The following is a 19,024-nucleotide window of genomic DNA, read 5'->3' on the forward strand; positions in this document are numbered from 1 at the left end:
CGGCTGGTAATCGAACTTGGTCCCTTTCGGGTACGAAGCAAAGAACTGACCTCTGAGCCACGCTGCCGCAGATGAAGAACAACTAAAGATGAAACAAGTTAAAACTAAAACTAAACTTCCTAGATAAATCAAATCTTCTTGTTGTTTTTTTTTTTTTCTTCTACAAATGACGAGTTCACTATCAGAATCAAAGCAATTACGCTTGACGTCCTGTCGCTGTAGGCGATGACAGGAAATGTCATTATTCATTGAATAACATGTTATTTACTTTATTGACTGCTTCCGTGCGACTTGAGCTGTCAGGATAATAAAATTAATAATATATCCTTGCAATTTTATTAGAATAATCGATTCCTCTTATCTATGATACTCACTCATTGTCTTCTGTCGCGAGGAAGTAATCGTTCCAATATATCGGTTACATAATTATTGCGATTATATTGATATGATATAATGGTATCGATATAAGAAAACATATTACAACATCTAATAGGGCCGTTATTACTATTCATTCCTCTTATATATAATACTCACTCAATGTTTTCTGTCCCAAGTAAGTATTCGTTCCAATATATCGCTTACATAATTATTGCGATTATAATGATATGATATAATGGCATCGATATAAGAAAATATATTACAACATAGAATAGGAACATTATTATCATTATTCAATATGTAACGTATTCATTATTTGTCCTACGAAGGACTGATTACATATACACTTCTAATGAGTTTGGAACCGGAAGAGTAGAAGTTTTTATATGGCGCCATATCCACTAAACGTGCTCAAAGCGCTTTCCAGGGGGTCCCTGGCCAACGGCAACATTTAACATGTTAGGCTATATTACAATTTTATCGGACAGAGACAACGCTGTTTACGGCCAGGTACTCATTTTACACCTTAGTACGGTGAGATGATGTGAGTAAAGAGCCTTCTCCAATGACTAAACTATGCGCCGAGCGAGGCTCGAACCCAGGACCTTCCGATCCGAAAGCGAGTGTCATGCCACTAGATCAAATAGCCGCACAACTTGTCATCACCTGTCGTGGCCATCCCCACACCATGCATGTTACCACTTAGACGACACTCGGCCATTATTTTTTTTTTTTTTTACTCTTGGCCCTTCCAGGATTAGAACCAAATAATGGGGGCTGATCTGCCTATAAATAGTATGCGCTTGGTTAAGAATCTCACAACATTGCCATCCGGAAGTATAACGGACCAACACACAAAAGTATGTGTAATCATGAACGTTTATAGTCTGGATAATACAGTTTAGTGAAAATTACTCATAAATGTGGATGGCAAAAACTAATAACAAAGACCAGAGTGACGTCAACTTCGAACTATCTATAGTGCTACGAAAAATTCGTAATGTAATTGTTGCTGATTAGATCGAAGCTCGAAGAAATAAATAACAATGTGAAATTGAATGTTAGCTTCACTTTAATTAATATACGAAAACGGATAAAATGGACGTTTCGAGTTTCCCCTTTATCAATAAAATAGGATGAACGAAACACTACATACGAATGGGTTAATGTGGTAGTCGTGTTGTTAAGATGAATGACATTTCTTTGTTGTTGTTTTTAGACCGCCAAAGCTTGACTCGAACCCTGGACCTTCCGATGAAAGAATACATTTAATCCACCCATCAAGGTAAAGGTTTTTAGTTATTTCGCAACTGATTAGTTTTAGAGATAACGAAATTGACGTTACTCAGCTCTTTGTTATTGTTTTTAGCCAGCCATTTTTATGAGTAGTTCTCACTGAATTTTATTAATTAGACAATAAACGTTTATGGTTACACATTGTTTTGTGGGTTGATACGTTATATCCGACTGGCGGATGTTGTGAGTACTTTACCTAAATGCCTGGGCATCCATTTGAGCCGCTAAATTATTGGTAATACTGACGACGATGATGAAGATGATGAAGATGATAATGATGATGATGATGATGATGATGATGATGATGATGATGACGATGATGACGATGATGATGATGACGATGATGACGATGATGATGATGGTGATGACGACGACGACGACGACAACTACGATGAAGACGGCCATGACGACAGTGGTGAATATTTTGATGATAGACCAAAGTGATAGTGATGTAGTCTTTGGCCCAGTAATAATAGGTGTCACCCACGACTTATCAAAATACTCACGACGGAATATTAAAGTCGTTAGTGTATGTAACCCACCCACCCAGTCATTTCGCCTTCTCCCCATAGTCTATTCACTACGTAATTATTCACAAACCATCAATATACCATATAACATATCATTACACCGACTCATCATAATAATTATAATATATAACATTTACGTAGCATTGTTGGGTTCGTAGGAAGTTATTGAACAAAATATAATAGATACCACCCACCTTCGCAACAACAACAACGGCACGACAGCAAAACAAGATAATACGCTTCAACAGTCACTTCCCTCGTAATGACGCATGGTAACTTCGTAACTGGCTCTAAACTATTGGAACAATGGCGGACGCCCTTGTGAAATATTTCTCCGACGAGCATAAAAGCGTATCCAGAGGAAAAATAACATTATAAATCTGATCACAAGGCATATGAAAAGTTCTAGCCAGCATGAAAAATAAAAAGTAATGATTTTCTTTGTTTAGAACCAAGATGGTCGCCGTTGCCGGGCGGCGTGACATCAGACTATTGAATCGTATTGAGGGTTCGCCCGTTACCAAGTATTGACCAATCAGAATATTTCCTACCATTTACTCCGTTTCGTTCCCTTGTCTATTAATTATTTCCTGTACGAAAAGGCCTGCGATACCGCCTAAGTACATCTCACACACACTGAGTAGGTCCCAGGACCAGTTAGTGAGTATTTCTGCCGTCCTCTGCCGTCTTCCGGATAATGACGTCGGGCACGGAGAAAATAGTAAGAATAAAGAGAAGAACGGCTAGACCTACCCATACCAAGCACCTAAAAAAACGGCCTTAATCAGATTATACACGTTCAAGGTTATGGATAGTTTAGTGTGTTGGTACTTTATATCCGGTTGACGAAATGTTGCGATTTTGATTGTTTGTCTATTTATTTTGGCTAAGCGCATAGCATTAATCAGGAGACGCAGGTGGAGATTTCTTGGACATGTTACCAGAATGAAATGGCCGCAGCAGCCTTGTCAAAGAACTGTACTCTGTTGGACGGATGCTGATGGCAAAACACAGGCTCTAAGAGCGGCTCCGAGAAAGGCTCCAAGAACGGCTCCGAGAAAGGCTCCAAGAACGGCTCCGAGAAAGGCTACAAGAGCGGCTCCGAGAAAGGCTACAAGAGCGGCTCCTAGAAAGTCTTCAAGAACGGCTCCGAGAAAGGCTCCAAGAGCGGCTCCTAGAAAGGCTACAAGAGCGGCTCCGAGAAAGGCTACAAGAGCGGCTCCGAGAAAGGCTACAAGAGCGGCTCCTAGAAATAGAAAGTCTTCAAGAACGGCTCCGAGAAAGGCTCCAAGAGCGGCTCCGAGAAAGGCTCCAAGAGCGGCACCTAGAAAGGCTCCAAGAGCGGCTCCGAGAAAGGCTCCAAGAGCATGATGGCTCTGAAGTTCCACTCTGTGGCTCTTGCTATATTTTGAGGATGAATTCAAGTTTAAGTTAGGGCATCCAAACCCTCGCGACCTATTATTCACACTTTTTTAAAAATGAGCTTTTATATTGCGCAATATTCACTAAAATTGCTCAAAGCACGTCATAAGTTGGCCCAAGCTAACAACAACACGTAACACGTAGGACTAGATATGACGCCTTTTCCGCGATTTTACTTTTTTTTTCGGACATAGACAACGCTGATAACGGATAGGTACTCACTTTACACCCGAGTAAGGCGAACGAATGTGAGTAAAGAGTCTTTTCCAAGGACTCAAAGATACAAGCTCAAAGTGGGACTTAAACCCAGGACCTTCCATTCCGAAGGCGATTGTCATTCCACTAGACCACATAGCCGCGCTTGAGTACATGGCATTTGCCAATTGGTTTCAATAGTCTGATGTCACGTACGCCCTGCAACCACCAGCTTGGTTCTAAACAAAGAAAATCGGTAATTTTTATGCTTCATGCTGGCTAGAACATTTTTGCATGTCATGTGATCAGAATGTATAAATAGTAAAAACATGATCAGATTTATAATGTTTTTCTCCTCTGGATTCACTTTTATGCTCGTCGAAGTATTTCATAAAGGCGTCCGCCATTGTTCCGACAGTTTAGAACCAGCTATTAAATTACTATACGTCAATACGAGGGGAGTGACGTCACGACTGTTGAAGCCTATTACTCAATATTGCGACGTCTATAGGGGGGAATTGAACTCGTGATGTCAGGGTCACACCCAGGCCTCGTTCTGAAAAACTTACCCTGGAGGCAAAAGAAAATCAGCTGATCGTTAAAATAGTAGCAGAAAAGTGCTCGTCAATGAATTAAAAAAAAAAAATGACTTTTAAAACGCCGTACATTTTTAAAAATTAAAAATCACTTTATGTTATAATTACAACCCATAATGACTATCAACTGTAATGCACTCACTGGTTGTTTTGATTCCCCCAATGTAACCCGAAGCTAGATTTGTCCTTTTTGTTGTGACGATTTAACCTTTGTAAAGTTTAAACTCTTTACTTTGACCTGTGACCTTTTTGTGTAATTTTATTTTTCTGCAATTGAATATCCCAGGGTGATAATTCTTCTTCTTCTTCTTATTTTTCTTTTCCTAATTGAAATAAAGATGGCTTATAATTATAAATTTAGTTTGCTTATTTTTCATATTTGGCTGACAATGAAAAAATAAAACTTATTTAGATTATTTCCAGGAATGCTTAAGTAGTAGTAGTAGTAGTAGTAGTAGTAGTAGTAGTAGTAGTAGTAGTAGTAGTAGTAGTAGTAGTAGTAGTAATAGTAGTAGTAGTAGTAGTAGTAGTAGTAGTAGTAGTAGTAGTAGTAGTAGTAAGTAGTAGTAGTAGTTAGTATTAGTAGTAGTAGTAGTAGTAGTAGTAGTAGTAGTAGTAGTAGTAGTAGTAGTAGTAGTAGTAGTAGTAGTAGTAGTAGTAGTCTGAATGACGCTTGCTGAGAATTGTGCGATTCAGTCATAGTCCATGAGTATAGCTGCTCTCTCCATCCATGTTGTTAATTGTTTCCATTGGTCACGGTCCTGGGCAAGAGTTTTAAGGCTGTCAAGATCTTGTTGTGACTTTAGTACGGAGGGCACTGCAATATTTCTTAGTTCTTCAGGGATTAATTCAGCCTCATCTGAATCCAGAAATTTCTGATATGTAGAGAGATGCTGGTTCAGGGTAGTTACTATTGATGCTGGTGGCCTCCCTAGATATTTGTTGCCATGAAGGAAATATTCTATCATTGCAGTTTGGGCTGGGATGTTATCTTCTTGACGCAAGACTAGTTGTAGTTGGTAGTTTCTTATGGTTACACCTCCAAGTGAACCGTTCACTCCAGTCAGAAATTGGAGGCGTGCATCCGGGAGTGGGACAGTGTCTCAGTCCGGATACCGATTTTGGACCACTCTTAGCTTTCATCTCTCCATCGGCCGTTCCAACAGGATTGCATCTAGGTTGGTTGCGCCCTTTGGGTCATTGAGGTACCTAGGCTTCCACACGACGTCAACGTGGTGATCCAGCGTAGAAGCACCCAAGACTTAAGAGCTTTCACTAAAAGGTATATGAAGGAAGCTTTGCGATCTTGAAATAACAACAAAAATTAATTGCTTGCTACCCTTGGATTAGAAGGACAGTCTCATTTTCTAAATATGAGTCCTTCGGAGTCATTTGGCTCAAGGAGTTTGGCCAAAACCAATTGCTTGTTACTCTTGCTGAGAGGAAAGGGGGCGGGTGTGGGGTGGGGGGGGATAAACCGGGTTCGATCTTAGTCTCTATGAGTGTGAAGCGAATTCTCTACCAACTGTCAAATATAGATTGTGAAGCTATGCGATCCAGTGGTATGATAGTCGCCTTTGGATTGGAAGGTCCTGGTTCGAGTCCCGCTCTAAGCGGCGCATAGTTGAGTCCTTGAAGAAGGATCTTTACTGACATTCTCAAACCGTTCTCTGGTGTAAAATGAGTACCTGGCCGTTAACAGCGTTGTCTCTGTCGGGAAAAAAATGTAATCTCGCCTATAAGGCGTCATGTCTCGTCCTATATGTTAGGTGTTGCTGTTGGCTTGGGGACCCCCTTTGTAAAATGCTTTGAAAACATTGTGGATATTGCGCTCTATAAAATCTCAATGTTTTTATTGCGTGTGCATTCAGAGCCCTCTTTCCATATAGGGGTAGATTCAGGGTATAGATAGTTCGATGATGACGTCACTCAGGTCTTTGTTATTGTTTTTTTCCATCCGCGTTTATGAGTAATTATCACTAAAATGTATTAACCAGACTATAAACGTTCATGGATGCACAAAGTTTTGCGTGTTTGTCCGTTGTACTTCCGGATGGCAATGTTATGAGCTTCTTAGCCAAACGCTATACATTTTAATCATTGAAAGAGACAAAAGTAGCATCAAGCAATCTACGCAGTTCCATCTACCAGGACGAATAACACACACATCTCACACACACACACACACAAACACACACGCATACACATACACACACATACATACACACATACACACACACAAACACACACGCATACATACACACATGCATACACATACACACACATACATACACATATACATACACACACACACACACACACACACACACAACCGTTGATAGATCCAATTAAAAATATCCTGACATCATTTCAAGCGACAGAAATCAATACAAAATGGCGGCAGGCCGAATAATATTCATTACGCACCGATCTCAAACAGCTGATCCAAACCCCCGCCATTATCACCACGTGTTATCTCTCATTCTTGGTATAATTGATATTCTTGTCATTCTACTATTCTACGAAACTCTGGAAAAACCCATAGTAAAAAATTTGGCCAGAAAATTCGTCCTTCAAATATCGATCAAATTTAAATGACCCTCATCTTGGTAAAAACTCTCAAACCTGTGACTTCGCAAAGTCTGACTTGGACCCCGGTTTGAGAGTTTTTTTTCCAAGATGAGGGTCATTTAAATCGATGGATCTTTGAAGGACGAGTATTCTGGCCAAATTTTCAAATATGTTTTTTTTTTCTCTCCAGAGTATGGCGGTATTTCATTGGTATTATTACGACATCAAAGGGGAGGTAACTCGATGAGGGTGATGAGGGCGGGGTGAATGACGAGGGAAGAAGAACAAACGAACAATCAGTGTAGGGTAGACAAGTCGTGATGTCACACCTACTGTTCTCCGGGTTCTAAAATCATTGGAAGTGTTATGTCAACCAGTCCGGGAGACTACTATTGAATAGGATACATATTATTGTTAAATCATTGGGTGGTATTATTATTATTATTATTATTATTATTATTATTATTATTATTATTATTATTATTATTATTATTATTATTATTATTATTATTATTATTATTATTATTATTGTTATTTTTCTTCTTCTTCTTCTTCTTCTTCTTCTTCTTCTTCTTCTTCTTCTTCTCTTCTTCTTCTTCTTCTTCTTCTTCTTCTTCTTCTTCTTCTTCTTCTTCTTCTTCTTCTTCTTCTTCTTCTTCTTCTTTCTTCTTCTTCTTCTTTCTTCTTCTTCTTCTTCTTCTTCTTCTTCTTCTTCTTTCTTCTTCTTCTTCTTCTTCTTATTATTATTATTATTATCAAGTTTATATATACATCTATACTATATATATATATATATATATATATATATATATATATATATATATATATATATTATATATATATGTATATTGTTATGTTGTTTAGCTGCCATGTTTTTCGATTGAGCAGAGCTTACATTGATTTCCTTTTCGGGCGACTTTGGACCGATTGGTCAAAGGTTCGTGTCCCGCTTTGGGTGACGCTAGTTGAGTCCTAGGAAAAGGCTCTTCGCTCATTTTGTCTCACTGCACTCAGGTAAATCATGCCGTCAATAACGTTGTCTTTGTCTTTAAAATGTGTTAAAACCGCACAAGCGTCGTGTCTCTTCCTTCATGTTAAGTGTTGTTGTTGGCTTAGGAGTAATTGTAAAGCGCTTTGAGATACACTGGGTTTATTGCACAATTTAAAAGATTAGTTATTTTTGTTTATTAACTATCTACTGTCTACGTATATATCTGGTGGTTTTATGTTTTGGATCATATTATGTTGTGTATCCAAAAAAAAATTGTTTTTCTCATAAGCCCTAGGGGAAGACATTTGGGTTATATTGACAATGGAAGCGTAATTAGATTATTATTATCGTGATCAAATGATGGAACTTGTGATGACAATAACAAATTATGTATGACACAATATTTATTTGTGGTTTCGTAACATCTTTTCTGGACGACTCTCTCTCTCTCTCTCTCTCTCTCCCTCTCTCTCTCTCTCTCTCTCTCTCTCTCTCTCTCTCTCTCTCTCTTTATATAAATTCAAATATATATATATATATATATATATATATATATATATATATATATATATATATATATATGGCTCCTCTTTCTCCTTCTCTCTCTCTCTCTCACGCCTCTCTATCTATCTATCTATCTATCTATCTATCTATCTATCTATCTATCTATCTATCTATCTATCCATCTATCTCTCTGTCTCCCACCTCTCTCTCTCTATCTCTCTCTCTCTCTCTTTATTTCACCACCTCCTTCTCTCTCCTATCTATCTATCTATCTATCTATCTATCTATCTATTTATTTATCTATCTATCTATCTATCTATCTATCTATCTATCTATCTATCTATCTATCTATCTATCTCCCACCTCTCTCTGTCTCCCAACTCTCTCTCTGTGTATGAGTCACTCACCTCCTTCTTTCTCTATCTATCTATCTCTCTCTATCTCTCTCTCTCTCTCTCTCTCTCTCTTGTGTCACCAATCCCCTTCTCTCTCTCCTTCACGCCTCTCTCTCTCTCTCTCTCTCTCTCTCTCTATTTATCTATCTATCTATCTATCTGTCTCCAACCTCTTTCTCTCTCTCTCTCTCTCTCTCTCTCTCTCTTCCTCTCTCTCTCTCTCTCAGTGTGTGTCACCCCCACTCCTCTCTATCCCTCACTCCTCTCTCTCTATCCCTCCCTCTCTCTCTCTCTCTATCTATCTATCTATCTATCTATCTGTCTATCTGTCGATCTATATATCAATCTATCTATCTATCTATTTATCTATCTATATATCTATAAGTTATAAAAACAAAACCATGAAATAATAGAGCTCAACTTTTTGATAAAGGAAATACTCTTAGTTAGATACAGGTCCTAAAAGTTACACATAGTTTTGTGTGTTGGACCGTTATATTTCAGGATGGCAATGTTGTGAGGTTCTTAGCCAAGCGCATACGATCTACTCACAATATTGTCATTCGGAAGTATACCGGACCAACACACAAACTGTGTGTAACCTTAAACGTATACAATCTGGTTAATACAGTTAAGTTAAAATTACTCATAAACGTGGATGGCAAAAAGAAAAAAACAAAAACAAAAAAAAAAAGAACAACAAAAAACAAAACAAAAACAACAACAAAAAAAAAAACAACAACAAAAACAAGGACCTGAGTGACGTCAACTTCATTCTATCTATATCGATCAATTAAACCACTTTCATCCTGTCACTCAAACTGTCAAACTTGCGACCACTTTGGTCATTTCTTTGAAGTCCCAGGTTTGAGAGTTGTCTTCACAAAATGAGGATCGTTTTTTGTTGAAATCCATGTATTTTGAAAGGTTTGCTTGAGGGGCTACGTGGCTCAGCGGTACGGTCTTTGCTTCGGACTCGAAAGATACCAAGTTCGATCACTAGCCGCTGCGCTGTATGGCTTTGAGCAAGTCATCTCGCCCTAGCTCAATTTTGCGGTTCTGCACTGCGGCTGACGCCTGGGTTATTCCAGTCTTCCCTTGGAATAGACCCTAGAGACAAATTTCCCCAATGGGATGAATAAAGGGAATTTTATTTAATATATTTATTTTATTTTGACCAACATTAATGTTTTTAATGTCTTTTATGGAGTAAGTCAGAATAACATTATTGTGTTGATTTGTGTTTTCCAGACAGCTCTTACCCCCTCCCCATTCCACTTTTACCCTGTTTACGTCAACCGATTAAATTTTAAAATCGCTTTTCTCGCAGACTCACAATAATATCATTATTGTAATCGATTACCATTTGAATCGGATTGTTATTTTATTATTTGTGGCTTTTCGCTCAGTAAAAAAAAAACAAAAAAAAAAACCCCATAAAAAAAAACTTCAACTAAAAACAAAAAACAAAAACGGAAGCACTCAGTTAACCTTGTTGTTGTTGTTGTTGTAAAACTGCTCTCCACTCCTCCCACTTGGAGACAAATAAAATCCGAGGCTGGTGAAATAATCGTTGAATAGAGAGAAGATGAAGAAGAAGAAGTAAGAAAAAAAAACAAAAACAAACCCAGAATACTTTGAACACGCATTGCCACGCCTGATGTACAAAAACAAATATCGAATTCATCTTCAGCGTAATCGATAAGTGAGGAGACTGACTGTTTTTTTAAAATGTTTTTGTGCGATCGGTAATTGCAGCAGTTTAAGACGGCGGAAATTATTTATAGCAGCACGGCTTAAGAAAACCACCATATTAGGAGATATTTTTGATACTTCCGCGGAACTGCAAATCGGAAAAATGGAAAGTTGGTGTTATTGAAAATGGGAGTGGTTTTGGTTTCAGGGGGTATGTTATTCAAAAAATCAATTTTACCAAATCTGAGGTAATCTAAAAGACACATCTATGGTGAAGAGTGATGGAGAATCACTCGCAGTTTGAATACTAGTGAGAGCGTTATGTGGTTTTTTTTTTTATCTTTCTTTACCAGCCAGTATCAAAGGCTATTAATTTAGGCTCTGACATCTTTCCTAACATAAACAATGAGTGAAAGAAAAAGACGTGCAGATACCACAGTTGATTTTTTTCCCTTATTTACGGGGGTCCCGATAGCTCAGTTGGTAGAGCACTCGCTTCACACGCAAAGGGACAGAAGTCAATCCCTTATTGGATAGCTCATCGGTAGAATCACTATCTCCCTGGCCAGGCGGAGTTGTCGTACCAGTAAGGTCGCGGGTTCGAGTCCCCCATCGCAAAATTTGTATTCTCTGTTGTCTTCTGGCACTTTCCTACTCACTTCATTTCTTGTTGTTATCACCATAAGTGCTTGCTACACTCACTTTTCTGAAATAAAGCACCAACAAGGGCAACCATTGCCAAGAGTCAAGTGAGGTATAACAATACATGCATAAGGGCTGGGGCCAAGGATATAAGGCCGGCCTGAGAGTTATCCCATCCGTGCCAGCTAATGTTGTGAGCATTTTACATAAACGTGTAACATCAAAAGGATTTTTTTCTTTAAGTTTTAAGTTCAAAAGAATCAAACGTAGATAATAATTTTTTTTTAAAAAACTTCTTTTAATCGGGAGAAAAATCTACATTGGAATACATTTCTATTTAAAAGGTATCTAGTCTGCGTCGCTTGTTGATGCAACGCTATGTCATCATGATGAGTTGTCTGTCATTTCAACGATGACTATATCGAAAAGTAACCCAGTCACGGGTTTGTCAGTTTGGCGTTTTTAACAGCCATTTCCAAAGATACACGTAAATAAATAAATAACATCGAACTCTCGCAAGAAAAAGCATACTATGGATAAATGTCGACTGAGGAAATGGGGAATATAGAAACAATTGTATCGGCAAAAAAATACGAGAGCGACTTTTTCATTTTAATATGCTCTAACCAACATTATCGAGCACTGTCGTACCTACAAGTATCCACGAACACTTATATATATATATATATATATATATATATATATATATATATATATATATATATATATATATATATATATGTTTGTGTGTGTGTGTGTGTGTGTGTGTTTGCAGCAAGTATACGACAGATTCATAATTACTTATTTTTCATAAAATTTCACCCTCGTCGTATAATTCACGAATGTGTCTGATCAGACTGACAGTATCGAGTTGAGACGATAAGGAACATTCACTGATGTAGGATGAAGATGTGAACAAGTGTGTGTGTGTCTGTGTGTGTGTGTGTGTGTGTGTATAAATGTGTGTGAAACAGTGCCAGACAAAGCAAGAGAGAAAAATACAAGAAAAAAAAACAAAAAACACCCAGAAAATCCTTCTTATCAAACAAAGATAAAAGAATGGCTGCTCCATTTACGTGACGCGACAGATAGAATGAAGTTGACGTCACTCAGGTCTTTAATATTGCTTTTTGCCATCCACGTTTATGAGTAATTCTCACTAAACTGTATTAATCAGACTACAAAAATTCAAGGTTACACATAGTTTTGTGTGTTGGTCCGTTATAATTCCGGCTGGCAATATTGTGAGCTTCTTAGCCAAGCGCATACTATCTATAGGGGCGGAGGCTCAATAGAAATATGTATTATGCTTATTTTTTACATTAAAATTAGATGAAAAAATATCATTACAATTTTGGGGTGGTTTTTAAAAATATTTTTGTCTAGTATTTTTTTTTTCTTGCTTTGTCTGGCATTGTCGTATACACACTTTTTCTGTTTCGACTGATACGTGCGGCTATGTGGTCTAGTGGTATGACACTCGCTTTCGGATCAGAAGGTCCTGGGTTCGAGCCTCCCTCGGCGCATAGTTGAGTCCATGAAAAAGGCTCTTTACTCATATTCTCTCACCGTACTCAAGTGTAAAATGAGTACCTGGCCGTTACGAGCGTTGTCTATGTCGAAAAAAAAAATAATATCGCCTAACAGGCCTCGTGCCTCCTTCTACGTGTTGCTGTTTGCCAGGGACCTCTTGTAAAGCGCTTTGGGCACGTTTAGTGGATATTGCGCTTATAAAAACTCAATTCAAAAAATTACATTGATACCATTTTGTATTGATTTATTCAATTGTACATAAAAATGTTATTGATTTTTTTTGGCATTTTATTCCCAAAAAATTCTGGCAACGCTGCCGTGTTATTAGTTTTCTTTTTTTTTTTCTTTGTTTTGTTTTTCAACCAAAAGTACTCAGTGATCGCACCCGCCCGTCCGCCGCCCGCCGCTCTTTGAAGATTCTGCGTGCTTTGATCGCTCTGTCTCCTTTCGATAAGGCTAAGGAGTTGTGGCTGTCATGCACATATTAGGAATTGTGCACATATTAGGAATTGTGCACATATTAGGAATTGTGAAAACAATCCCCGCTGTTATCGATGTATGTGTAATGTGTAATGTGTGTGTGTGTGTGTGTGTGTGTGTATATATGTGTGTGTGCGTGTGTGTGTGCGTATGTTGAGGGGAGGGGGTGAAGGGGTGGGGTGAGGGAAAGGACAAACAAAAATCCGATTGAATACTTATCGGTTCTTTGAGTAAGGTTTTTTTTATTTTATATTTTTTGTTGTTGTATTTTCTATGGGTTTTTTTTATTGTATTGTGATTGTTTAGTAGTGTTGTTGTTGTGTGTTTGTTTGTTGATGTTATATGCTGTTGTGTGTTGTATTGTTGGTTGTGAAGTGCTGCTTGTGTGAGTATGAGATAGTGATGACGACGACACGCAGATGATGTGATATGATGATGAAATGATATGATGATCTTGTGATGTTGCATTGATTTTAGATAATATATTGATAATAAATATTGCGCTGTGCTCTTGCTGGTATTGATAATGAGATAGTTATGACACGGCACAGACGTCAGCATTGGTTATAATCATATTGGGAATAAATAGTCTGATGATCCCCAAACGGTTGATGTGTCTAAACTAAGTTGTTCTTTTCTTTCATATGGCTAATTTTTCACATCTGGACAAATGTTAATAGTCACAAACAACAATTTATATTATTATATATTATTATATAACTATTATTATATAATATATATTATACATAGCGTCCCATATCCATAGGCGTCATAAGTCCAAGCAACAAACTTTGTCCAACTTTGCAGTCCATTTTACACCGAATCACGTTTTTATAAACGGTCACTATACCTCTAGCATTGGTTTTATCCAATTGGAATCAATAGTCTGATTTCACGTTGCCACAAGGCGGCATCGTGTTTAAACAAAAAATCTGTACTTTTCTATATCATACTGGCTAGAATTTTTCACCATTCTTGAATCATAAATGTGTAATAGTAAAAATGAAATTATAAGTAACTAATAAATAAAAAAGATTAATAACATTTGTTAAAAATTGAGCTTTTATATAGCTCAATATCCACTAAACGTGCTCAAGGGGTCCCTTGCCAACAGCAACATTTAGCATTTAGGACATGACATGACGCATGCTAGGCGATATTATATTTTTTTTCCGACAGAGACAACGCTGTTAACGGCCAGGTACTCATTTTACACCCGAGTATTGTGAGAGAATGCGAGTGTCATACCACAAAACCACATAGCCGCACAATAAATAAATTTACTACAAGAATAATAATCTATAAATAAGACAATAAATTGATCACTCTTCTTCAAGAACATATCCGTAATACAATTCCTCTGTTAAAGACAAGTTGCGGCTATGTGGTCTAGTGGTATGACACTCGCTTTCGGACAGGAAGGTCCTGGGTTCGAGTTGTGCTCGATGCATAGTTGAGTCCTTGGAAAATGCTCTTTACTCACAGTCTCTCACCGTACTCAGGTGTAAATGGGTACTTGGTCGTCATCAGCGTTATCTCTGTTCGAAAAGATTGCAATATCGCCTAACAGGCGTCATGTCTTGTCCTACATGTTAAGTGTTTCTGTTCGACAGGGACCCCTTGAGCAGGTTTAATGGATATTGCATAATATAAAAGCTCAATTTTTTTTCATTGCATCACACATATCAAATAATGATAAATGAATAAATAACTAAACAAATATAAAGATAAATAAAAATTAAAATAAATTAAAATTCCCTTCATTCATCCCCAAGGGGGAAATTTGTCTTTAGGGTCTACTTCAAGAGAAGACTGGAATAACCCGGGCGTTAGCCGTAGTGCAGCACCGCAAAGTGAGCTAGGGCGAGGTGGCATACTCAGGATCACACAACGAGGCCGGTGGTCGAACTCGATACTTTTTGGGTACGAAGCAAAGACCGTATTGCTGAGCCACGTTGCCCCCCTCCCCTCCTCCCTCCCCCCTCCCACCTACCCTAGCAAGCGAATAAATAAATAAATAAATATATAAAAACATTCACAAGTAATTTTCAGTCTAGACAGCTGGGAAAAACAAACAAACAAACAAACAAAAAAAAACAACAAAAATTAATAACAATTGTCAAGCCAGAAGTAAATAATTGCTTATCTGGCGTTCTATGACAAGGGGGGTTGGGGTGAACGGGGGGGGGGGGGGGGGGGGGGGGGGGGGGGGGGGTTGTGTGCAGACATCAAAGAAGATATGATGGTGGGTGTAATTCTAGACTTAAATTGTAAAGGTGTTGGGGTTTCACTCTCTAATTGCAGGATCTGCTGTGTGTATTATTGTTGTGGGCGTGTGGGTAGGCGGGTCATTGGTTTGGAATAATATGCGGCTATGTGGTCTTGTGGTATGACACTCGCTTACGGATCGGAAGGTCCTGGGTTCGAGCCTCGCGCGGCGCATAGTTGAGTCCTTGGAAAAGACTCTTTTCTCACATTCTAAAATGAGTACCTGGCCGCTAACAGCGTTGTCTCGGTCGATAAAGAAAATGTAACATCGTCTAACAGGTGTCGTATTTCGTTCTACATGTTATGTGTTGCTGTTGGTCAGGGACCTATTGTAAAGCGCTTTGAGCACGTTTAGTGGGTATTGCGCGTTGTTCGTGTACTGTGTTTGGGCTTCATGATTAAATTAATCTATGTTATGCGCCCAGAGCCCTCCTGATGAAGGGATGTTTGGCGCACTATAAATCTATACCATTATTATTTATAAAAAAAGCTTAAGTTTTTTAAAAATAATAATTTTAAAATCCCCTTATTCATCCCAAGTGCATGTTTCGGGTATTCCCTTCATCTATCACCTTTCATACACACTTGTTCAAATCTTTATCTTTGTGTGTTGGTACGTTATATCAGACTGGCGGATACTGTGATCGCTTTACTCAAACCCGATAGAGAGAGCTCTAATAATGACCTGAGTTAGAGACGATCTTTTTTGGGATCGTGGATAGCTAATACGTTGGTGTCACGCTCTCACCGGTCAGGCGGAGTTTTCGTACCAGTAAGGTCGCGGGTTCAAACCCCCATCACCGCCGCGAAATTTTTAAAATTCTCTATTGTCTTCTGGCACTTTCCTACTCACTTCATCTCTTGTTGTAAACAACAACCAGCTTCCTTCATTTATTTAAAATCTTTAAAACCGAATCGATGATCCCACGTGACCGAAGCAAACAAACAGATTTATTATTTTTTTTTTTGTTTTTTTTTTGGTAAAAAAAAAAAAAAGAATGAATGAAGCCGAACATTGAACAAGAACAAGCAACGGAACAATTCAAATGTGTGAGATGCGATTTTTAACACGTGGAAGAGCATTTCATTTATTTATCGAGCGGCCTGTTTGTGTTTTGGAATGAACAAACAAAGAAGGAAAAAAAAAACAGAACACAAAAAAAGAAAAAAAAAAAGAAAAAAAAAAAAGAACAAAAATACAAAGAATTAAAAGGATATAATAAGTAATGATATAATATCTACAATTCATAAAAACAATGATATTATTCACATTAAACATGCAAATACTAGATACGGTACGCCAACCACCCCCCCCCACTAAAAAATATATAATATTAATATAATAATGAAATATAGATATAATACAATATAATAATTAATAATAATTAATATATAATATAATAATAATAATTAATAATAATAATAATAATAATAATAATTAATAAAATTAACAAAATAATAATAATAATAATAATAATAATAATAATAATAATAATAATAATAATAATAATAATAATAATAATAATATAATAATAATAATAATAATAATAATAATAATAATAATAATAATAATAATAATAATAATAATAATAATAATAATAATAATAATAATAATAATAATAACAATAATAATAATTGTTCCACTCCAAATATTGAAGAATCAAGAACAGTTCAATCTGTCCAATCTCTTTTACTTAAAATTCCGAAGAACTCTCGAGTTTTAACAATTGTCAACAAGTATTAATATTAACAGTTCTAAAATAAAGACCAAAGGTGGGAGGGAAAAAAATATTAATCTGTTTTAACAGTGGACAAATAAAATGATTGGGAGAGGAAAAAGAAAAAGGGAGGGAGAGAGAGAGAGAGAGAGAGAGAGAGAGAGAGAGAGAGAGAGAGAGAGAGAGACAGAGAGATAGAGAGAGAGAGAGAAAGAAAGATATAAAGAGAAAGAGAGAGAGAGAGAAAAACAGAAAGACAGAGATAGAGATAGATAGATAGATAGATAGATAGATAGATAGATAGATAGATATATAGATAGATAGGGACACGGGAGAGAGAGAGAGAGAGAGAGAGAGACAGAGAGAGAGAGAGAGAGAGAGAGAGAGAGAGAGAGAGAGAGAGACAGAGAATGAGAACGGTGTTGGGGGGGGGGGGGGGGGGGTTAAAACAGAAGATATATTATCGATTGGATATAGATATTGTGTTCACGCCCTAGGATATTTTCTAAAAAAATTTATGCTTGATCTTGTGCCGTCCTTCAGACAAGTCTGCGAGTCTGGCGTGGCCAGCAGCAGATCGAATGACCCAGAAAGGGAGTTGGCATGACTTTGACGAAAACAACCACCACCCCGACCGCCACCCCGACCGCCACCCCGACCACCAACCCTACTACCACCCCGACCACCACCTCGACCACCACCCCGACCGTCACCCCCAGCATGATGACAAACTAACAAACAAAAATAGAGGCCAACGCCAAGGGCCATTTAGCAAATCTTGTTTTCAGTTCTTTTTTTCTTTTTTTTTTCTTTGCTTTTTTTTTCTTTCTTTCTTTCTTTCTTCTATTTCACCTTTTTCTTCTTCCTTCTCATTCACGCGGCTATAATATGGTCTAGTGGTATGACACTCGCCTTCGGATCGCAAGCTTCTGGGTACGAGTCCCGAGCGGTGCGTTGTTGAGTCCTTGGATAAGGCTTATTTCTTGTAATCACATTTTCTCACCGTACTCAGGTGAAAAATGATATCCTGACCTTTAACAGCGTTGTCGAACAAAATTTGTAATATCGACTAACAGGCATCATGTCTCGTCTTACGTGTTAAGTGTTGCTGTTGGCCTGGGGCTCCTTGAAAAGCTCCTTGAGCACGTTTAGTAAATATTGCGCTATTTTAAAGCTCAATCTTCTTTTTTTTTTTGGAAGGGGGGGGGGGGGGGGGGGGGGGGGGGGGGGGGGGGGGGGGGGGGGGGGTCTCCTTATCCAGCTTTCTTTCTCACTCCATTTACAATTCTTTTTCCAGCATCTCCTCCATAACTACATCCTATTTTTGCTCCTTTTCCTACCTCCTCCTACCTCTCCTCCCCTCCCCTCCTCTCCTCCCTCCATCCCTCCCCTCCTCCTCTCCAACATCCTCCTCCTCCTCTCCTCCTCCCTCCTCATCCTCCTCCTCCTCCTCTTCTCTCCTCCTCCTCCTCCTCTCTTCCTTCTCCTCCTCCTCCTCCCCCTCTCTCCCCTCCTCCTCCTCTCCTCTCTCCTCCTCCTCCTCTCCTCCTCCTCCTCATCCTCCTCCTCCCCTCTTCCTCTCCTCCTCCTCCTTACCTCCTCCTCCTCCTTCCTTCTCCTCCTCCTCCTCCTCCTCCTCAACCTCCTCCTCCTCTCCTCCTCCTCTCCCTCCTCCTCCTCCTCCTCTCCTCCTCTCCTCTTCTCCTCCTCCTCCTCCTCCTCCTATCCTCTCCTCCTCCTCCCTCATATTCCTCCTCCTCTCTCCTCTCCTCATACCTCCTCCTCCTCCTCCCCCTTCCTTCCTCCTCCT

This window comes from Berghia stephanieae, chromosome 6 (genome assembly GCF_034508935.2).
Source record: "Berghia stephanieae isolate SIO BIC M18660-M18661 chromosome 6, UCSD_Bste_1.3, whole genome shotgun sequence".
NCBI classification, from domain to species: domain Eukaryota; kingdom Metazoa; phylum Mollusca; class Gastropoda; order Nudibranchia; family Aeolidiidae; genus Berghia; species Berghia stephanieae.